Source organism: Nicotiana tabacum, chromosome 12 (genome assembly GCF_000715075.1).
Source record: "Nicotiana tabacum cultivar K326 chromosome 12, ASM71507v2, whole genome shotgun sequence".
NCBI classification, from domain to species: domain Eukaryota; kingdom Viridiplantae; phylum Streptophyta; class Magnoliopsida; order Solanales; family Solanaceae; genus Nicotiana; species Nicotiana tabacum.
Genome location: NC_134091.1, coordinates 114,469,298 through 114,494,077, shown reverse-complemented (window position 1 = coordinate 114,494,077; position 24,780 = coordinate 114,469,298). Strand labels below are relative to the sequence as shown.

The following is a 24,780-nucleotide window of genomic DNA, read 5'->3' as shown; positions in this document are numbered from 1 at the left end:
GCTTACACCTCACCACAAAAATGCACCTCAACGCCCGGGCGCTGGGTGTACGCCTCTTGAGACTTCCTCCCCTCAAAATTGCCAAAATTGCCTCGGGAAATTTTTAGTGCACCTGACCCCAGGGCTCGATCGCCTCGGGGCTTGCCCGAAAAACGCCTTTTAAAACACTGCTCATGAAGAGGCGGATTCGAAATTTTTAATTCACTACAAGAAATTGAGGATACGCCGACATTTATTTAGTGACTATTGAAATAAATGTCGGGAAAAAAAAGATGTTTTTGACATTTATGACAAAATGTCGTAAAAACTACGACATTTGATATAAATTGTCATAGAAACAATGACATTTGATACTAAATGTCGTAAAAAAATGACATTTGATACGAAATGTCGTCGGAACAATGACATTTTTGAAGAAATGTCGTAAAAAGTACGACATTTGCTATAAAATATTGTAAAAACTAGACATTTGATACAAAATGTCGTAAAAAAAGATGACATTTGGTACAAAATGTCATAAAAACGACATTTGATGCAAAATTTGGTAAAAATACGATACTTATATCAAATGTTGTAAAAATATTTTGATACAACTGACAAAAAATATGACCATACTTTAAATGTCATATTATTTGTCGGTAGTTACGAACATTTACATCTACTATTGAAAATTTCTCTAATTTTTCGAATTTTAAATCATTCTTTGTCTTAAAAAAATCATCCTTTATATTTAATATTTAATTAGTGATAATTACCTATAACATAGATGATTTCTCTCTCCCTCCGGGGTAGGGGTAAGGTCTGCGTACACTATACCCTCCCCAGACCCTACTTGTGGGATCATACTGGGTTGTATTTTGTTGTTGTTGTTGTTGTTGTTGTTGTTGTATAAACAATTTCTCTTATTGTTGATTAATATTTTAAAAGGTTAATTCGTATAGGACTAGCTCCTGGGCTAAGCATTTCACTACTAGAAATTTGCTAAAAACCGACTAAAGTTAGTCGGTAATGGCCAATTACCGACCAAAACGCGACCATTACGGTGTGGACGGTGTTTTGATGGTCGGAATGGCTTACCGACCAAAGTTGGTCGGTAGCTTAAAACGACTATCTGACTAGTTTAATTACTTACCGATCAACTTTGGTCGGAAACATATTTTATTAATTTAATTTTACCGACCAAAGTTGGCCGGTTGAACTAAATTATATTTTTTTTATTAATTATTAAAAAAAAAAAACCGACCAAAGTTGGTCGGTTTAACTAAATTATGTTTTTTTTTATTAATTATTAAAATTAAAAAAAACCGACCAACTTTGGTCGGTAATTGAAAATATATATATTTTTAAAATAATTAAAATTAAACATTACCGACCAACTATGGTCGGTAATCTCTACCGACCAAAGTTGGTCGGTAATGTTGAATTTTGGGAATTCAATGTTCATTAACCGACCAACTTTGGTCGGTATTTTGGAATAATTTATTTTTTTATTAAAAATCGATCAACTTTGGTCGGTTTTTCTGGGTCTAATTTTGGCATAAAATGCCTGTTTTGGCAGCTACACCACCTGCCAGCATACCAATATACTTAATAACAACAACAACATAACAACAACAACAACAACAACAAAAACAACCAAAACATTCAATAAATACTTTAAAACTAACAAATTAAAGTTCAATTGAACATAATAATCCAAAACCAAGTTAAAACTAATTACAACTAGTTCAAAACTGGTTCTATTTGTCTAGTTCAAAGTATATAAAAGTCAAGGGGTGTTTTCTACAACATCATCATCACCGTCTGATGAACTTTCATTTACAAGACGATATAGAGAACGGTCTTGTGGAGGACGGGAAGCACGATCACGGGGAGGACGGGAGGAACGATCACGAGCAGGACGGGAGGAACGATCACGTGGAGGTCGACCCTCTGGAGATGACTCACAAGATCGGGGCAACGGAAAAGCTCCATTAGATAGGAGAGTTCTGATCTGAGCTTGCATGCCAAGGAATTGAGCATCTCTAAGCCTTTCTCTTTCCTTGGCCGCTTCTAGCTCTGATGTGAGCTTTGTCACTGTCTCTCGTATAGCGGAGAGGCTCTCCCTATTAAGTTGCTCGCCTTGCGAGGAAGTCCCTATTCCTCGCATTCCACACTTATAGTGATGGAAGGTTTTAGTAGGAAGCCCGTATACCTTCCCCCATTTTGGACCGCCAACAGATTCCAACCATATTCTTTTAGCATCCTCGTCCGAAGGTTGGGTTGGCTCACCCGATTCACCAGCTGGATGACTACGGATGAATTCCTCCATGTTACTTTGGTAGCGACCCTATATTATTTTAAATTAAATCAGTATTTTAAAATTTTTATAAAAGTAAATTATAATACTTAAAGAAAATTGAAAGCTTACATATGCAGTCGAGACCCGGTCCTCGACCCACCTATCTTGATCCCCCTCTTTCTTCTTCTTCACAATATGTGTCTCCTTGAATAGCTCATCATGACACATTGGACGCCCATACTTCTTTTCCTGAAAACAAATTAATTTAGTTAATAAACAGATTATATATACTTAGAAAAGTAAAATAATTTAAGCAATTATGTACCAATTTTTTTTTATTGTCCCTACGCTGATCGCACCTCCAGTGTGCACGGAGCCTCCCTTCTCGGATGCGTGAGCTTTCTTTCCTTTTTCGCTCCTCTCTATGAACTCTGCGGTAAGCCATTGCCTTTGCAAATCATTACACAAATTCTCAAGTAACCAGCCAGGCCTCTTGTTCTTCTTTCTAGCATCCGAGAAAGTATCCGCCAATCTCTTGCGAGCTTTATGATAAAAATTTGTAGCCACTTCCGCACTATAGCGGTCTTCCCATATACACTTGCTCTGTATTTCAAAAGTTAAATATTATATGGAAACATCATAAATATAAATTATTAAACTGTTTAAAAGAACATTTATACCTTAAATTGATTGAAAATTTTCTCCTTCAGTGAGAATGGGGAATCAGTCCAAGTCGCATAAGGACCATCATAAAGCTTTCTGATGACATTGGTGATTATCCTCATAGTCTTATTACCCGACCTGAACCTGCAATTTAACAATAAAAATACATTAATATCTTAGTAAAAATGTTACAAATCAATAGACGCAAAAATAATGAATAACACTTACCCATCACCCTCAGGGACTATGATGATCCTGCCATATCGATCATAATGCACTACCTCGTCATCACCATCCGAAGCATGTGTATCAGAGGCATGTGAAGATGGTGTAGGCGGGTCAGAGCTACTGCCTCGCAGGCGAAGGCCTGCAATAGATGGAGTCGATGATGAAGATGGTTGTGATCCCTGTGACTGCGATATAGCTGGATGCGACCCAAGTGGATGTGATACAGATGGCTGTGACCCGAGTGGTTGTGATATGGATGGATGCGATCCATGTGGCTATGATGTGTAGGGATGTGATCCATGTGGATGTGATGCAGATGGCTGTGAGGCAGCTGGACTGTATGTCGGACGTATAGTCCTATGGCCCTGTGATGGAAGACTTAATGTCTAAATGAAGGTGTACGGCTCGTGATGCTGTGGCAGCTCAGTATAGCCGTGTGGTGGAGGATAAGATATAGGCATCTCTGAAAAGGGTGGATAAGAGAAAGTATTATTTTCTACCCTCCTCTTTCCCTTCCTACCCTTTTCTCGACCCCGAACCCTAAGAGTTCGATTCACAAGAACAAATTAATTTATTCTACAATTATAAATTAATTATCTTTTTTAGTTAATTCAAGATAATTATTTTTTTCTAATTACACCAATTTATATCCTAAAAGTTCAATTCATATCCAAAAGGTCCAATTCATATCTTAAAAGTTCAATTCATATCCTAAAAGTTCAATTCACAAGAACAAATCCTAAAAACTAAAATTTCAATTTATATCCTACGAGTTTAAACATAAACTAACTAAACTAAAGAAATTCAACCCATACCCTAAAAGTTCGATTCACAAGAACAAATCGTAAACCCTAGATTCTAACTAAACTATTCATGACAATACAAAGTTAATAATTCAATTCTAACTAAACTATTCAAGACAATACAAACTCAAAATTGAAACACTCATCAATTAAAACTAATTCATAACTAATTGACTAATTAACAAAACTAATTAAAACAAGACCTAAACCCTAATCCTCAATAAAATAGAATGTTCAAATAATTGAAACACTAACCAATTGAAACTAATTCATAACTAATTAACAAAACCTAGAAATAATAAATAAATGGGTTGTAATTCAAACCTAAAATTTTTAGGAGATGGAGAAGGAGAGGGGCGGCAGTGGCAGTGGCAACGGCGACGGCGAGGGCTGGGCGGTGGCAACGCGGGGTGGGGAATGGAATTTATGTGAGGGAAATAGAGAAGGAGAGGGGAAGATTTTGAGTGAGAGAAATAGAGAAGAGAGGGGAAAATAAGAGAGAAATGGGGGTTTCCCCCGTTTTTCAATTCTCTGATTTCAGAATTACCGACCAAAGTTGGTCGGTAATTTTGGTCGGTACATTAAGTGTTGACTTGGTCGGTTTAAAAAAAAAATTAAATTTTTTTTTTTTGTATTTTTTTCTTAAAATATTATAAACTATAAAAAATATTATAAACTACAAGCATTTATTTTATTTAACTATGCAATTATTATAAATAATTATAAACTATAAGCATAATCTTTATAAATAATTATATTAACTATTTAATTTTAATAAATTATAATAGCATCTATCTAAGTAAATTTTCTAAATTATAATTACGTATGTGAGTAATTTCTCACACACACACATACACTATATTGTAATTGATGCTAATAACTTCTTTTTTCATTCGTTCATCACTAATAATGCATGATATAGATTAATCGATATATAGGTCGAGACGTTTTTATGAATCATCGATTAATATTCATCGATACATCTTAGTAAGTTATAAGTCGATGAATCAATTTACAAATAGATATATTTGATGATAAAGTAAAGATACTAATTAGTATCTTCCCAAGTCTATCCCTAAAAGAACCCGACCCTGTGGTCCTAGCGATATATATATATATACACACACAAACACACTTCACTGTAATACTTTAACTATATATATAGCTTGTTATAGTATATGTTAGTGTGTATATATATAGCTTGTTAAAGTTTGACCATGTTTGACCTATTAATTTAACTCGTTTACTTAATACTAATAGCTTCTTTCGTTTATTTAATTTGTGATCCATATATATATATATATATATATATATATATATATATATATATATGTCAAAGATATTTAGTATTAATTCTTTTATTTTTCATTCATTCATCACTAATAATGCATGGCATAGCTAGATTAATCGATATAGGTCGAGACGTTTTGTTTTTACTATTAGTCGATATAGGTCAAACGTTTTGTTTTTAATATTCATCGATGCATCTAAGTAAGTTATAAGTCGATGAATCAATTTACAAATAGCATGTTATATATAGTATATGTTAGTGTATTCATTATTTGTATTACAAAAGTGTTAACGAATTATATTTATATTATTTAGATAGTAAATATAAAAGTAATTCGAAAGTTTGACCAATGTTGACGTAATAACCGACCAACTTTGGTCGGTTATTTTGCAGAAAATAACAATTACCGACCAAAGTTGGTCGGTAAATGCTTCCCCTACATTAACCGACCAACGTTGGTCGGTAATTTTAAATATAAATTCTTAAATATTATAAAACATTTTAAATAATAAAATAATTATTAAAATTTTAAAAATTGGATCCAGATTACCGACCAACGTTGGTCGGTAATCCAAAATTTTTTTGTCTGACCAGCTGGGTCAATTCGTTGACCAATTTACCGACCAACGTTGGTCGGTATTTAGTTTTAAAAAAAATGTAATTTTTTTTCCCCAGTTTCCATCCAACTTGGACGGTTTTTGATCGCGTTTTTTGACCGACCAACGTTGGTCGGAAATATTTGGTCGGTTTTTAGCAGATTTTTAGTAGTGTTTGCAACGGCTCAAGTGTATGACTTAATTTGTGAAGCTTATATCCCAAACATATGGTTATGCGCCCTAAACACACCGATCGCTCAACGTTCGAGGCTCACTCAACAATTACTAGGTATATCATATGTTAAAATTTCTAATTAATAGTGTTGACCCTCAAAATACATTAACAATTGAATGATCTTAACTCAAATAACGAGTCATAGTATTTCATATTTACTAAGTGAGAATATCGTGAGGGTGAATATCATTTGAACATTTTTTCTGAATATATATATAGCCGAACTTTATATCTTCACTCGCTATAATTGATTTTTTTTCTTAGTTTTTTTATCTTCCAAAATTATTATGAGACTTTTATTATTTTACTATTTAAAAGTAATTTTATATTTATTTATGAAGGAGTAATATTTTGAATTATAATATTTATAAAGTTTATTGATTATTTACTTTTAGGAAGGTAACTAAATTTGTAGTTTGATAATAATATATAACTTTTAGCATTTTAGGGAAGTAATAAAATGTGTTTTTTGATAATAATTTTAACACTATTGCATTATTTACACTGGTAAAACTGTTAAATATTTTGGTTTTTTATGAGTTTGCTTAATCCTTTGATTTTTTTAAAACTTTTAATGTACTTTCTATCTTTTTATTTTCTTTTCGATTTCTTAAACTAAAAATATAAAGGTTCACGAAGCTTACACCTCACCCGATATTAAATAAAATTTCCATGTCGTATCACGTTAAAATATTATGCCTATTTAAAACTTTTTATTAAAATATCAATGTTTAGTAAAAATATATATATTATTATTACTACTACTTACTAGATGTTGGATTTATTTAAAGATTGAAATATTTAAAATAAAACAAAAATATTGATAGAACCAAGGAACCCACCATTGACCACAATTTAAAACACAAGTGAAATTAGCCGTACTCCAAGCCTTTGAAGTCCTCAGTACCTATCCGCTCCTTTCTCAATCTAAATCTCGAATCGGGTTTGGCAAAAAATCTCAAATTGGGTTTGGCTAGAATTTCTACAAGGAGCTATGTATGGAGAGTATTGGAGATTTAGAAGGAAAAGATTTTGGCGGTAAGAATTTTGCTTCCCTCCTCCCAATTCTAAAAAATACAGTTTCCTTCCTTAGTTAGAATTCTTCAAAAAACCTAATATTTTACATTTGGTTGTACTATAATGATACTTGGAGAAGAAAAAAGTTTTATCACCGAATTTTTTGCTGCTGAGATTTCACAAAACTTATTTTCTACAAAGTCAAGGTACCAGTTTAGTTGATAATTTTTTTTTTCTTAGTTGTTTGGATTTGGGTTAACAGATTTCTTTCTTTTTCTTAATTTTTCAGATTTGGGTTAAACATTTTCTTTCTTTTTCTTAGTTGTTCGGATTTTTTTTGAAGAATGTTAATTTCTTTAACCTGATAAAGGAAGAGGGACGTAGGTTGTTTGGCCAACATAGAAATAGGATATTGATTTAAATATAAAAGAACAGATAAATAATAACGAACACAATAGACTTAGATTTTTATAGGCAACTCTAACTTATTTGGGGATGAGACATAGTTTGACGAATTGATGATAGATGGAAGAAAGTTCATTTTTTTGGGGCAGTTCTTTAATTTGTTTTGCTTTATTCATATCTCTAATATGAGATTTTTGTGTTCTAAAAATACTTAGTAGGTTTCTTCTTTCCTAGTTGTTTAGAAGTTTGCTTGCAAAGTGTTTGTAATACTTAAACTTTATGTATCGAAATAATGGTACTATTTGAAAAGATTGGATTAGTATGATGTCATTTACTAGTTCAATCTAAAATAGAGCTAAATCAAGTTCAATCAAACATCAATTTGATACTTGTTTTTTAAAAGTTATATTTACTCAAGATGTCAATTATGGTATTCTATAGTTTGATTTTGCTTAGTCATGATAAAATATTATATATTGTGGCAATAAAGTGAACTAGTTTGTAAGATTCATTTTTGAAAAAAACTAAAGAAACTAGATATGTTTTTTTTTCCATGCCTTGAATGAACACATTTGTATATTCATTAGTAAAGTGTATAAATTAAAATAAATATTTGTATTCTGCGATATACTCTTTGTAGTTTCTATCTATAATTAATCTCTTTTAGTTGTTTTTTGGCTATATATATAGATTATTATTAATGGATAAGAGTTGGATAAACATATCGAATAGGAATGATCCTTATATGAGAATGGAGCCAAAAAGTTTCATTATTTTGCCTCATTAGATAGGCCTAATGCATCTGAAATCTTGTGTCCATGTCGGAAGTGCCGTAATATGAAATTTATCCCAAAAGAGTTAATTGTTGAACATATTGTGGTTGATGCATTTCTACCTAGTTACGTTAATTGGATTTTTCATGGTGAGACATCATCTTCATCAATGTCTGTGGATAGATAAGATAGAGGTGATGAGATACAAGACTTGGTGCATGATGCTTTTGGAGTTCCTCCTACTAGTGACTTTATTAATACGGACACTCGTGGTGATAGTTTTGGTGGGTTAAATCAACATAATGTGGGATTTGATAAGAAAACAAAGAAGTTTTTTAACTTATTGAAGGAAGAAAAGCGTGAATTATATCCCGGAAGCAAATATTCACTTCTTTCTTTTCTTGTTCGTCTATTACATTTAAAGTGTCTCAATGGGTGGAGTAACAATTCATTTTCCATCCTGTTAGAGTTGTTAAAAGATGTGTTTCCTAAAGGTAAAATGTTACCTAAGTCCTTTAATGATGCAAAAAAAATTATTAAAGATTTAGGACTCGAATACAAAAAATTACATGCGTGTCCAAATGATTGTATGATCTATTGGAGTGAGACAAAAGATCGAACTGATTGTAAGTTTTGCAAAACTCCAAGATACAAACAATTTGTAGGTGAATCTGGTAGTTTGGAAACCTCAAAAATTCCAGCAAAGGTGTTTAGATACTTTCCATTGATACCGAGGCTTCAAAGATTATTTATGTCATCTAAAACATTTACTGATGTGAGATGGCATGCAGAAGGTCGCACTAAAGACGAGGTAATGCGGCATCCTGCTGATAGTATTGCTTGGAGAAAATTTGATGAATCGCGTCAAGATTTTTCTCAAGATCCTCGAAATGTTAGACCTGGATTGGCTTCAGATGGATTTAATCCATTCAAGTCTATGTCTATCTCACATAGCACATGGCCAGTTGTCTTGGTTCCATATAACTTGCCACCATGGTTGTGCATGAAGCAACCATACATGATATTATCAATGATTATTGATGACCCTCATGGACCGGGCAATGATATTGATGTCTATCTACGACCGTTAATTGATGAGTTAAAAGAATTGTGGGTTGGTGTTGACACTTATGATGCATCAAAGAATCATATGTTCCAAATGCGTGCTTCATTACTTTAGACAGTCAGTGATTTTCCAGCACTAGGTAACTTATCAGGATATGGTGTGAAAACCAGATATGCTTGTCCATGTTGTCTGACCAAGACTAAATTTCTGAGATTGAAATATGGGCGAAAATATTGTTTCATGTCGCACATGCGATGGTTACCCCATGGGCACAAGTTTCAAAAAGATAAAGTTTTGTTTGATGGTTTTAAGGAGTTAGAGGCAGCACCTAAATGTTTGTCAGGTATTGAAGTTCTTAAGCAATTGAAAGGTATTAAAAATAAATTCGGAAAATGTCCATCGACCAAATCCCAGAAAAGAAAATGGAAGAATTCTGATCATGTTGATGATGCCATGTTGCAATATTTATGGAAGAAAAAGAGCATATTTTTTTAGTTAGACTACTGGAAAGATAATATGATTCGTCATAATCTTGACACAATGCATATTAAAAAGAATGTATTTGACAATATATTTTGGACATTACTAAATGTTGACCGGAAAGGAAAAGACAATCTGAATTCTCGTTTGGATTTACAAGAGATGGGGATTCGAAAGGCGTTGCACCCTAAAAAAAGAGCTAATGGCAAATACTATCTACCTCCGGCATGTTTCACCTTGAGCAATGCACAAAAAGATATGCTCTTACAAGTTTTAAGAGATGTGAAAGTACCAAATGGATATGCTTCAAATATATCACGTTGTGTTGATCTTAATCAACGCACTGTGCATGGATTGAAGAGTCATGACTGCCATATTTTAATGTAACAACTCCTTCCTATTGCTTTGCGAGGCCTCCTTCCCATGAATGTCCTTAAGCCAATTATCGAATTAAGTAACTTTTTTAGGGGCATTTGTTCAACAGTTATGAATATATGTGAATTAGAAAAGCTCCAAGATCGAGTTGCAATAACTCTTTGTCATCTGGAGAGAATATTTCCTCCATCTTTTTTTGATATCATGGAACATCTAGTCATCCATTTAGCTGAAGAGGCAAAGATTGGTGGACCTCCACAATACCGTTCGATGTGGGCATTTGAAAGGTACCATTTCGTTATTCTTATTTATAGTATTTATGAAGTATTATATTGAACTATAATATTATTTATTATTTTATGTATTTGCTTACTCTTAAAAATTATGTGAGGAGTAGAAGCCATCCAGAAGGTTCAATTGAAGAGGGATATTGGATAGAAGAGTGCATGACATTCTGCTCAAGATATTTACATGATGTGGAGACAAAGTTAAATCGACCTTTAAGAAATTATGGTTTGTATAATGAGATTCCAAATCAAGAGGGTCGTCAGTCAACTAAAATTGACGGGTTTATGCTTGATGACATTACCCATGCCCAAGCACATAGATATGTTTTATTTAATTCTGCTACCATAACTCCATATCGCGAGTAAGTATCAATAATATTCTGCTTTATAATTAATTATTAGGTTATAATATTTATAATTTCTTTATTAAGTTTTTATGTGTTTTACTTTTTGAGTGAGCATATAAAAGAAATCAAGAAGCAAAATCCTCGTCTATCGAGACATGATGTGGATCGGATTCACAATGAAAATTTTCACATATGGTTTAGAAAATATGTAATTGTGAACCATCTAAAATGCTTTTACACACCCACACACACTATATAGAATATCATTTTTTAATTAGTTCTTGCTTATTTATAATTGATAGGTTGAGAAGATACATATGGTAGGTGAGCAAATACCAGAAGAAATTCAAAATCTAGCTATTGGCCCATCAAAGCAAGCAAAAAGGATGAGCGGATACATAAGTAATGGAGTTAGATACCTAACAAAGTCTCGTGATGCAAAGCTAAAAACACAAAATAGTGGAGTTATGGTAAAGGCTGCCACTCAGAGCTATGCAAGCGCAAGAGACAGAAATCCCATATTAGCAGAAGTCACCTTTTATGGAATTCTCACGGACATAATTGAGTTGTATTATACCGCAAACCTCAAGTTTATTCTATTTAGATGTGAATGGGTGGACAATAACAATGGGCTTATTGTGGAAGATGATTACGGATTTACTCTTGTTAATTTTTCTCATCTACTCTAGAAAAGGCAGCACCCATCAAATGAACCTTTGATCTTTGCTTCTCAAGCTCAACATGTGTTTTATGTCCATCATCCAATGGCAAAAGAATGGCAGATTATAGTTGAAATTAAACCAAGAGGTTTTTATAATTTAGGTAAAAACAAACCAGCAAATGAGCATATGGAAGAGCACATGAAATTGTGGCCAGAACAACAGCTGGATGATACTATATTTGAAAATGAAGAGGATATTGAATGGGTTAGAGAAGGTGTGCTGGGAATAGAAATTGACCCACTTACTTTGGAAAGTAATGAGACATATGATGAAGAAGACGACATATCTTAGTTACTTTTATTATTTGTCATTATTTTAGTAAAGATTGTTATTGAACATATATAGATCATCGTGTTGGGGATTTCTTACTATGCGTTTTAGTTGTTTAAATTTCATATGTGCATGTGTCTTTTTGTTTGGCTTGTTAGTTTGATATTATTTTATACTTTTGGATAGTAGAAAATATTTTTCAATTTTGCAGGAACTATAGTATTTGAGCAACTTTATTGTGATGGCAAGAAAAAGATAGAGAAATTCCAGTCAAGAAATGCTTCTGCCTGATTTTTCGGAGCAACAAGAAGAACAAATGGGAGGTGCGGCAATGCCTCAACCACCTCAAAACTGGACACAAAATGAAGGACAAGCTATCTGATCTGGTAAATCAAGAAATTATTCACATGAAATAGAAAATTCCCTAGGTACTTATTCTGCATAATATCTTATCTTTCTTGAATAGTTACTCTTTGTGTATTTGTACACTTTTTCATAAGCAACCTCTTTTTTATATTTGGTTATTGCAGACTCTAGTGCTAGTGAAGAGCAATCTAAGCGACCTAGGGGTCCTACTATGATTCACTTAGGATGGGAAAAAGATGGTGGCATTTTACATGTTGAGTTCAATGATCTTAGCCAAGCTATTGGGCCTGATGCATCTAGATTGAGTTTAAAACTTGGTGTCATAGCACGAAATGGTATTTTAGCTCCCTTAAATCATAAAGATTGGAGGCTTGTGCCTAAACTGTACAAGAATAGATATGGGATCATATTAAGGTGCTTAGAAAAATAAAAAAAATATTATATACTAAGATGCTTATTGATATTATACTTTTATACATGTGTTATATGTTGATATTTGCAGGAAAATACTGATGCTACTGAGGATATGAGACTTATGTTGATGATATCGGTTGGATCTAAATGGAAAGAATGGAAGCATGAAGCAAAAATGATTGGTTATGAGCCATACAACAACGATATCGAGCGCTTAGCTAAATGTCCAGACAAGGTAGAAGAAGACCAGTGGCGTGCATTAGTTCATTATTGGAGCTCTAATGAAGCAAAGGTATTCTCCAAGCATCAAACATCTTCTTCTCTTGCTCTTAGCACATGCTATTAGCGCATTCCGCATGCGGATCCCACTTTTTCCTTTAAATATTATTATGCTTTTCCTCTGTCATTCTTCTTACTTTTTATCTTTTTTCTTTTAAAAATGTTTGGCCATGAATTATCTCTAATATATAAAATTATGTGTAACTTTTCTAGGAAAAAAGTGAGAGGAACAAAGAAAGTCGAAGGAAGTTGAGTATGCCACACACATCAGGAAGAAAAAGTCATTCTCAAATTATAGATAATGTATGCCATGTTTACTATAAGCTTTCTGCAATTTATATATCAATTCTTATTTTCTTGAATATATTTGCAATTCATTTTTTACTATTTAAACAGATGACAAAGAAGAATGGTGTAAAACCAAGTCGTATTGAGGTGTTCAAAGAAACACATACGAGAAAGAATAAACAACCAGTAAATGAGATAGCTGATGAAACTATGGTAAATTCTCATTCTTTATGAATATAAAATTACTTTCTTTCCAAATAAAATTTTATTAACTTTTTATTGTTTTACCTTTTATTTCCAAAAGAAAGAAATGGATGAACTTGCTAAGGTGTATCCTGAGTTAAATGTCCGTGGAAGTGCTCCCAATGATGTGTATGCACAGGTTATGGGACCAGGCACTCATGGAAATGTTCGAACTCTAGGAAAAAGAGCAGCTTCAAGTTTTGTTTATGGCCCTGCATATAAACGATCCCAGGCTGAGCAAAGAGAATTTGATAGAAGGGTTGAGATAGAAGTTAAAAAAACAACCTCCGCCATAAGAATTGAGATGGAAGAAAAATTGTCTTAAGCAAAAGAAGAAATAGAAGCGAAGGAGAAAAAGTTATTTGAAGCAAAAGAAGAAATAAAAGAGATGGGGGGAAAATATTTGAAGCAACAAAGGATATGGAAGCAAAAATAGACGAGAAAGTAAAGTTGGGTATAGGTGCATATCTAGAGTCTTTGGGTATTACTATTGGCTCAAATAGGAAATTATTTGGTAATGAGCAGGTAAAAAATATTGTGCTCTTTAGCAAAAATTTATTGTTTTTACGATAATCTTGTAATTTAGTTTTCTTTTAATTGTAGTAATCTTCCTCTTTTGTGATAGGTTTCTGATAACTCAATGGACGATCACCAATAATCACTATCACCTGTTTTCGTTGTTCACACAAAGAAGGTGAGTTCGTAAGCTCATTTTAACTATATCTTTTTAACTATAAATTACGAATTGATGTTACTATGGGTGTAGCCTTAGTTTATTGCTTTTACTTTCTGTTCGTATCTAATTTCAACTTAAGAAAGTTATGTATATGTTTTTTGGGTATGTACCTCACATGAGTTTCAGGGATAGTTGCATTCCCATTTTAAAGAATCTTGGATTTGTAGCTTGTGCTATTTTGGGAAAATATTAATTATAATCTTTTACGTATCTACATTATATTGGAATTATTGCCTAAGGGTTTAATTGTGCTGGTTGCACTTTAACCAGATTGGCTCCGATAATTTCAAAAGAAGAATGCTTTGTTTAAGCACACATAGTCGGTTTAAGTTATTGGTAAAAACTTTGCAGTGACCGAGTATTTTTCCTTCTCTTGCATATGTGCATTTTATTGAAATTCAAGCTATAATAAATGTGGGTGGTCAGTGATAGTTGCTAAAGTTTGTGGTGCTGTGATGATCATAGAGGCTAGCAGTGGGCCCTAAGCCAGCAGGGGGAAGTCAGAGTGGATTAGTTTTAATAGCCTGGGTTATCATCTTCATTGTTTCTCTCTAGCAAATTCCACATCATTTTTCCCTTTCTTCTCAACTGAATTATCTCTAGCTTATTGACTCGGTGGTCTTTTGTAGGGACATGGGTTTGTCTCCCTCTTTCAAGTAACTTTTATTGATAAGGAGCTTTTCTTTAGGACAATTTCATGTAATCCTGTGACCTAAAGAAGTTAATGCGACAATCAAATCTAAAAGGCGGTTTATGTTTGCCATATTTAGTTGCACAATTTGATTTATCTCTGCCATGGAAAAGAAAAATTACTTTACCAAGGGCTTAAGGATTAAGAAAATATTATATTGGATTATGTAAAAGTTATTTGCTTATATTTATGGTTGGAGTGCGACTGATTGGTCGTATAAAATAGGTCACATCGTAAGTTTTTACAAGTTTATTTTTGCTCATATATATGATTCATTTGTTCTTTATTCACGTAGAATGTTGGATTATTGTTTAACATCATATGATGTTTGATTTATAAGTTATTTGGTTTCTTCTCTTGCATATTTCTTATAAGGTTCAGAATTCTAATGTCTGCCTTTTTTCTTTTTTTGGATATGTGGCTATTATGTGCTGCTTGAGTGTAAAATAATTTGAAGGGTATATTCTGATGTATGATTCATTTCAGCTAGCTAAATTAATCTCTTACTTAAGAGATAATTATTGGGTAGTTTTACTTGGCATAGAAGTCAAATTTACTTTATCTTATTTAGCGACCTTATCTTCCAAATGCAATTAATAGAAGTATCTTGAGTGATTATGGAGTTGTCATTACTAATATGAAACATATTATAAAGGGATTTGATTGAGAAGTTTTTATTAGTAGTTAAGTTCTAGTATGTTGATAAGATTCCCATCAAGCATGATTTTACCCTCCTACATAAGTTATTTAGACTCTTGTAGAACCTCGAAGAAAGAATAAGTTAAAGACTCTTGTCTAGATTAGGAAAATAAAGATCTATGATTGAAACGCCATCATATTAGGAAATAAAAATTATTATTTGACTTTGTTCTATTTTTTATATCTTGTATTCACAATTTTCTAAACTACCAGAGTAACCAATCTTATATTTCTTCACAGGTTAGCATAATCAAGAAGACTGGAGTTAGTGAAGTTAGTGAAGTTGGCACAAAGAAAAAGAAGTGGGTAAGTTTGAAAAAAATACAAGATTCTTGTTCTTCCTTTTCAAAGGGAGAAACCCTTCATGTTATAGTTTGCAAAACTTATATAACATTCATTAGTTTTCAACTCACTATATCATTTACAGAAACTAATATTTCAAAATTCAACCCTCCCCTCTCACATCCCCCCACAACCAAAAAAATATCTTCAACTGCATTATGATATTAGATTATTTCAATTGTTGTTGAGTTTTGGCGGTTGCGTTCACTTTGTTGGATTTTTTGCTTTATGTTGTCTGTTTCTTTCTCTCTTCAGCTACTAGTATTACATTTATTATCAATTTGTTTCTCTTTTAGAACCTCAATCAGTTATTATTTTTGGTATTCCAATTGTTTTAGAGGAGGAAAGAATTCACTTTATTAAAAAGTTATAATTCTTTTTTTTTTTTTGCGACTTCTTGTGCAGCATTTTTGAAGGAAGTGATACATGTCAATTACTGGCAATGAAAAGCTTGACTTGTGGATAGTTGGTTTTATAAGATTTAGTCTAGAAGTTAAGGAAATTAATTCGAATTAGGAGTGATCTTAACGTACTTACACGCTGAAGTTACTATCTTTTATGATTTAGTTAGATTTGAGTTTTACGTGAGAACAAATTATTTGATTTGACATATCTATCTTGTACTAATGGATAGAGTTGAATTTGTACGTAGTTCTAAGGATATATGATATAACTTGATACAAACCGTAGGGATAAATAGAAATATCGAATATGGATTGTAAAGAATGCGATATAAACAAGGTAGGAAAGAAAATGACTTTTAGGACTTAGCACAATGGATCAATTAATGAAGCTTAAAAGAATAATTTTTGATTATGGAAGAATATGGTGCTTGAATTACAATGTAAGTAAAAACTTGGTCCTTATAGAAATAATAACCATGCCCTTTATAGTAGAGGGACCTTACTTTAGATATAATTAAAATACATAGTAGAAGATCCATGATAAATCAGTTTTTCCATAATTCCTGCCAAGATTCTCTCCTCTAGTGGGATTGCAACGGCTCTTGTCTATGAGCTCGATATTGACTCGAGTTTTTGATTTTGACTCGAGCTCTCGATCTTGACTTGAGCCCGATTCTGACTTGGACCCTTGAATTGATTCGGGGCCAATGTTGGTCGATCTCTGAATCATAAGTTCGATAACTTTACTTTGCATCATAGTTCGACTTGGATTCGAGCTTGATAAGGATATCGAGCTCGACATTGATCGGTCCCTCGGGCTCGAAGCTTGTTTGTACCATCTTCGGAACTCATCTCGAAGTCTTACTTCGATACATTATGTTTTGACCTCGATCAATCGTACGAAGGCCGAAATCTATTTCGACCGTATACATACTGTTTATTGAAGCTTATGCAGTTATATATAGCTTTGTGTTGGTCTTTTACGAGCACCTCATAGTCGTTCACCAAATCGCTTAAATTAAAAATAGTTGACGGATGTATAATATAAGTATAATTCATGTATAATATATGTATAACTGTATATAATCAGGCATAATCTATGTATACCGGCTAAGAAATATAAACAATAAATCTATCTGGCTATTTGCATAAAGATCCCATATAAGAAGAATTAACTTAAATATTATATATCCGCTAACTATTTTTAGTTTAAGGGATTGAGCGAAAGATTCTTCCTGAATCAACTACTAATTACTCGTTGGTCCATTCTCATATATATATATATATATATATATATATATATATATATATATATATATATATATATATATATATATGTCACTACTTTTGTGTTTGTCAAATAGTTAAAAAAATAATGAGTTTGGAGGTTCAAAAAATTGTGGCCAGAGACCAACTCAAAGGAGGTGGGAAACTATTGGAAAACACAAAGCTATGTGGAGCTCGTGAAAGACCTTATCTAAGAGCACAAAAAAACCAACAATTTTGTCGGAGTGTTGAAATCGAAGTAGACTTTTAACTATGGACATTATGGAATGAGACCATCGATCCTTTATTAAGTCTATCGTTTTAGGTGATGCTAACGTTCATATACTTTGCTCTCCATCTAATGCGGAAGAAATTCTTCCTATTTGCCTAAGGGTCATATGTTCTCTTTCTTAAGAAATTTACCGGTCTACAAAGTCAAATAACCTGTCAGTCCTCTCTCGCCCATCTACATCATCCAGCCATCCGTTATGCATATATAAATGATTTTATTATATGTTCCGAGTTCAAGCCAATAAAAACCCAGTGATATTTTAAAAATATGGACATATTGTTTGATCAAAAAGTATAACTTTCGATTAAAATTATTGCATTTATATAATGAACGGTTAAACCTAGTTAATGATAATATCTCTAAATACTGATCCTGGAAGTGTAGATAATGTGGGACAGATCTAGTGAGAGATTGACAATAACAATTGCATTAAATATTCCAAAACGTATGAGCAATAATGGAGGAGAAACTAGCAATAAATAACAATAAATGATATTTAAGTAAATAGGAGGAATGATTCACCCAATAAAGAATGAACTAGATGATTATTCCTCTTAACAGTGATGAGTGACAGATAAATCCTAGAATGTTCGAACTATTCTCGGATCTGATGGAAAAGTATGGAATAATACGAACAAGAATCTTGATGAAAATATAATGTTTATATCTTTGCTAGAGAAAGAATCTTTTTCAGAAATCTCTTCTTATCCCCTGAATATTACATACCATTTTCCTTCTCTTTTGTCCTTTTTATATGAGACATATCCCCAATAAATCCTAATAGTACATGTGCAGAGAATAGAATATTATCCTATTCTAAAAACTAGACGTTATGATTCTTCTCACGGACCTCGTCCTCGACCATCATAAGCATCCCGACCACGAGTTTCGTCATTTCCTAATCGACCTCGACTGAGTTTTCCTCAATACTTCCTCGCCATAAATATTCCGTGGTAGATTTTGACCTATACAGTTAGTCCCTCAGCTTATTGAGGTCGTCCTCAGACGACCTCGATGAGCGGACTTTGTTGGTTATGGTCAAGGAGAGTGGGCCGTTCGTGAGTCACAACTTTTGAGGTTGCGTCGTTTCTGCACTAGAATGACGTCATGACATAATGCGTCATTATGGTGCATTTTTCCGATGCTTTGCGTCGTTTCTCGTGCGACTGTCAGTTGGAGCTGCCGCGTCGATTCCAGTGCTGGGTAATGATGGCATAATCTCTTGGTTTTGATGCCCGAACTCTTATAAATAGAGATGTGATGACATCCATTTGTTCTTTATGTGTTTTTCTCATCAAACCTTGTGACTTCTTCTCCTTCCTCCCTTGCTGTAAGTCTTTTTTCCTGGTCTTAGTGCTTCATGTTGCTTCTAATCCTTCTTTTCCCTAATATCCTTTCTCTCATCGGAAATATGGCTAATGTATCCTCTGGTTCTGGTGTAGGAACTGATCTTGTCCCTTTGGCGGTGCTTATGCCTCCTCACTCTGATGGCGTCTTTGTCGCCTCGAAGATGGGAACTTTCCTACTGTGGAGGAAATAATTTCTCGCAGTGAGAAAGTTAGGTCTGATTTTTCAAAGGCGCCTGAAGACGAGCCCGAGGTTTCTGAGTCGGCGATGAAAGAGGCCGATCAAGAAGAGCTTAGGGCAAATTTCAACATTATTGCCCGTATCGATTTGGTCCCAGCAGGGCGTGATGTGGTACAAATCCACCGCCCCGGGTATTGCTCGTTCTATGCATATCCCTTCCAGGTCGGCTACACTCTTCCTCTTCTCCTATTGGCGGAGGAATTCTGTCGCTACTATGGTGTGTGCCCGGCTCAACTCGCCCCATATATCTATAAGCTCATTAGGATGCTTACTAAATTTGCTGAGTTAGTCGGGGTCGAGATCACACTCCGGCATCTGATGCATTTCTTCGCCCCTAGTTTTTATAGGGGCAATATTGAACATTCGCCATCGAGGAGGCAAATGCCCGGTGATGAAGATGGACGACAAGGCAAATCGACAGTTCTGGCACAACTTCTTCTTTGTCAGAACTGAAGACATGGTGGCCAACGCGTACGGCTTCCCTGAGACTTGGAACTACACTCGTGAGTGTCTATTCTTCTTTTGTTAAAACATTTGATCTGTGTGCTTTAGTCATAGGCCCTGAAATTTTATCCCTTCTTTGTGCAGCCAAGACTACGCCCCTCCTTTGGTCGCGGACATTTCTGACTGGGTTGGCCAGATTCTGCCTCATATCATGGGAATTCGTGAGTGGCCGAGCTTTTTCAAGAAGTTCGGGCCTGCTCTTTCCTTGGCCAGTGAGTTTATCTATATATGTTTTTGATGTTTTGGCCTCATGGTCGCCTACTTATTGTAGTTTGCTCTTGGTGGTGATGATTACCTTGCTATGATTTATTTATTTTCATCCCGAGGATCTTCGAGGAGGCCGAGGGCTCCTCCTCCTGCGTTTCATAAGAGGAAGGCTGCCTCCTCTTCGGCGTCTATTCCCGCTGTGACCGCGACTAGACTGCATGATCATCTGCTTTTATTCCTTCCTCAACCATGGCCAGGTCTGCTCGATCGTCGGCCCCATCTAATGATGCCTCAGCGTCTGTTTCTTCTCAACCTGTGGATATCCTGACTGCAGAGCTTCCGGCTTCCCCTTTGTACCGTCTAGTGGACAAAGAGGATGAGGAGTCACCGAGCGGAGGAAATTTGGTCCCCTGTAAGAGAAGATTGGTGGACTTTGGTGATGGGGTCGCTCGGGTTGCGGATTCAGCAAGGGATGATTTTGTCATCCGTGAGACGGAGACCATAATACTTGAGGACGACGCCGAACTGGCATCTCATGTTCCGATATCGGCGGAGGCCGTTGGGAAAATACCTCTTCCTTTTGCGGTGATAGGAGCCGAACGGCTGGCTGCTATGACTTCTGATCTCGATGCTGACGAGATGATGATGATGGAGGAGGGATTTACCCAGCTGGAGGTGAGACTGGAGGGGTCTACGCGGACTATTGCGATCCCTATGGATCGGGATTTATTAAAAGATACTGAGAACGTGGTTCGTGCCCTCGGTCCCCTTTGTTCTGACATGGAGAGTCGAACTCTCCATGAGCTAAAAGATGCTACCTTATCGAGGAACATAGCCGGCCTCGCTCTCAGGGTAAGTTTTTCGATGCTTCTGTTCGTTATGCTCAACATTTAGGCTTTGTTCTTACTCTGTCTGTTTTCTTTTTCTTTCATTTTCAGACCGTGATCTTGGAAATTGAAAGTGCCTGAAGAGAGGAGCGAGTAAGGCTATTTTTATAAAGTTGCAGCGAAAATACTGCGAGTACCGTGGCAAGCACCGGGAAATTTATAGGCGGTTTGGTGAGAGCGGCAATTTCCAAGCTCTTCGAGATGTACTGAAGGAGAAGGATGACGAACTGGTGAGGGTCAACGAAAAGTGCAGCGTCCTCGAGGAGACGCTCAGAAATCAAGAGGAAGAGCTTGATGTTAGCAGGGAGGTCGAAGCCTAGTGCGGAGACCTCTAAGCCCAGGTAAATTATCTGCGCGCCCAACTTGAGGAGTGGCAATTCAGAGCGGATTCTCTAAGAGGCGAGGTCGTCGAGGAGGCATAGGACCTTGAGAAAGATGAGTTTGCTCGGTCGGGGGCTTTGAGGAAGGTGGAAGCTTGGAGGTAGTGATCTGTATTCTTCGTTCTGAGCAACAAAATGACTTGGAGATGGCTAGGCTTAAAGAAGAGTGGCTTGATAAGAGGATTGGGGAGTTGGAGAAAGACAACTCCCTCCTTCAGGACTAGGTGGCCGCCTTAGAGGCCGAGAAGTCTCAAATGCTTGCGCAACCATCATCTTCTCACACTTCAAATTTCCCAAACGTTCCCCGGGGCCTATACGAGAAATGGATTCACGCTGAGGCCCAACTGGACGTGTTCCGAGATTTGCATGTGGCGGGATCTGTTCCTGGGGACTCCCTTGAAGATGCTCGTGTTAAGGCTCGTGAAGCTCGAATTGCTTGTGGATATGACCCTATTACGCTGGAGACCGGTAACGATGAGAGAGACGCGGATGTGGATCAGATAGAAGAGGACGCCTGGTATGAGGACACGTACCCTGAGGGCGGTTGTGATGGTGAGGGGGCAGCTGGTCAAGCCGGTGGCACTGATGGTCCTGGTGGCGACCAATAGTTTTTCTTTTTCCTTCATTTATTTTGCTATAAATTTGTGCATTTTTTGTAGGCGTCTTTATAAGCCTTTGTAAAAATATTCTAAGTATGAAATGCCGACTTTGTTACTCGTACTTGACTCTTTTTCTTTGGTTCTCACTTGTATGCTTTTTGATTTTCTTAGCCGTAATCATTTATCTTGAATAAGATTGAACACATCCTAAGTTTAATTACGGTCGAGGATCATTAGTTTGAATGGGGTCGAACCAAAACCTATGTTTGATTATGGCCGAGGGCCAGTAGCTATTAATTCGAACGAGGTCGAACATGTCCTATATTTAATTATGGCCGAGAGCATGTTAGGTATTAATTCGAACAAGGTCGAATATAACCTATGTTTAGTTATGGCCGAGGGCCAGTTAGGTGTTAATTCGAACGAGGTCGAATATAACCTATGTTTAGTTATGGTCGAGGGCCAGTTAGGTGTTAATTCGAGCGAAGTCGAATATAACCTATGTTTAGTTATGGCCGAGGGCTAGTTAGGTATTAATTCGAGTAAGGTCGAACATAACCTATGTTGAGTTATGGCCGAGGGCCAGTTAGGTATTAATTCGTGCGAGGTCGAACATAACCTATGTTTAGAAAGATATGCCTCTAGGTGAGGCATTTATCGACATTGTGAACTTTAAGGCAATGTTGCCTTGGTTGTATATCCGGAGAAATAGAAATAAACTTCATGCATTTGTGCTTTGTTCATACATTTGGAGAAATTTACATCTTTTTTTCGGGCGTTGGCTGGCGTTCCAGCCCCAGTCCCAGTTTATCTAGTCCCTTCATTGGTCGACCTGGAGAAGTCTTGAGAGGTTGAGTAATGAACTAGTCGTCCTGTGCCTCCGTTTGTGTGCACTTCAACCTGAAGTGTCCCTATCGTCGCCTCATTAAAAGCCTCTTTGAGAAAACCCAATTGGGACAAAACTCAAGTGAGGGGAAAAAGAGTATGATTTAGGGAACGTTTTATCCCTTAAAAGTTGAAGTACTTGCGGTAAGTAATATTCCAGTTGTTTGGTAGTAGCTTTCCCTCTATTGTTTCTAGTTGGATTGACCCTTTGTTTGCTGTTGCTGTGATTTTGTACGGGCCATCCCAATTTGCTCCCAATTTACCTTCCCGTGAGTCTTTGCTTGCTTGTGTTTTAGCTTTAAGCACGTAGTCCCCGACTTTGAGTGTCCAGACCTTTGCCTTTTTGTTATAATAGCGTTCTGCTTGTTGTTTTTGGGCGATCATCCTTACGTAGGCCATATCTCTTCATTCTTCAACTCCGTCAAGCTCCTGCCTTCTGCTTTCATCTTTCCTTGGTCTACTCTCGTTGGAGTATCTTAGACTGAGCTCCCCGACTTTGACCGGTATTACTGCATCAGTCCCATAAATTAATGAGTAAGGTGTCTCTTATGTGCTTGTCTTCTTCTTTGTTCGGTAAGCCAAAAGTACTTCTGGTAATATTTTCGGCCACAGCCCTTTAGCGTCTTTATGTTTTTTCTTCATGATGTTCAGTATCGACTTGTTGGAGGACTCCGCTTGTCCGTTGCCCGCAGGATGAAATGGCGTTGAGAGTATTCTTTTGATATGCCATTTTTCAAAAACATTAGCGACCTTCTTTCCTGTAAATTGGGGTCCGTTGTCGCAGCTGATCTCTTTGGGGAGGCCGAATCGGCATATGATGTTTTTCCATATAAAGGCGATCACTTCATGTTCACGTATTTGGGCGAATGTTTCTGCTTCTACCCATTTAGAGAAATAGTCAGTCAAAACCAAAAGGAATCATACGTTACCTCGTCATGCTGGGAGGGGGCCTACAATGTATATTCCCATTTTGATTAACGACCAAGGAGAAGTGACTGAGTGGAGGTGTTCTCCTGCTTGGTGAATCATTGGGGCCTACTTTTGGCATTGCTCGCATTTTTTCACGAAATCCGCGACCTTTTTTTCATTGTGGGCCAGTAATACCCTGCTCGTATTAGGCATCTGATCAAAGCCTGATTGTCATAATGAGCTCTGCAATGGCATTCATGGACCTCTTCAAGAATGTGCCGCGTCTGATTTGGGCCCAAGTATTTTGCCAGAGGGCTGCCGTACGTTCTCTTATACAGGTCGTTGTGGATGATGCTATACCTGGCTGCTTGCATTCTCAGTTTCTTGGCTTCTTTTTTATCACTTGGGAGTACTCTATCCTGCAAATATATGATAATACGGTTGCGCCAGTCCCAAGTCAGGTTTATGGTTCTTACCTCGATTAGGTCTAGCGATGAGTTAAGAAGGTGGATTACACTTCTGTCTCCGGTTGCAATGTTTTTGCTGGTTGTGGCTAATTTGGCGAGGCCGTCTGCCTCGATATTCTGTGTTCGGGGGACTTGACCGAGTTGGCATTCGTCGAACTCGGGAAGCAGCTTGCAGATTTTGGTCTGGTACTTTTGTAACTTTTGTTCCTTGATTTAGAAAGTTTATGTGACTTGGTTGACAACGAGTTGAGAATCACAGCGTAGTCTTAGCCGTTTCGCCCTGTATTTGAGTGTTAGTTTTAGCCCTGCAATTACGGCCTCATACTCAGTCTCATTGTTAGTCATGTCTGGGCACCTTATGGACTGGCGAATCACTTCGCTGGTTGGGACTTCGAGTACGAGTCCCAGTCCGGACCCTGACGCATTGGACGCACCGTCAGTGTATAGGACCTAGAGGTCTTGTGTTTGGGGAGAAGCGTGGACGACTTCTTTTTCG

At 36.0% G+C, this 24,780-nt stretch overlaps 1 pseudogene; it reads left to right on the top strand.

Annotated features, from left to right (window-relative positions):
* Positions 1 to 10,000: 10,000 nt before the first annotated feature.
* LOC107788606 (uncharacterized) lies at positions 10,001 to 19,399 on the top strand (annotated as a pseudogene).
* Positions 19,400 to 24,780: the final 5,381 nt, after the last annotated feature.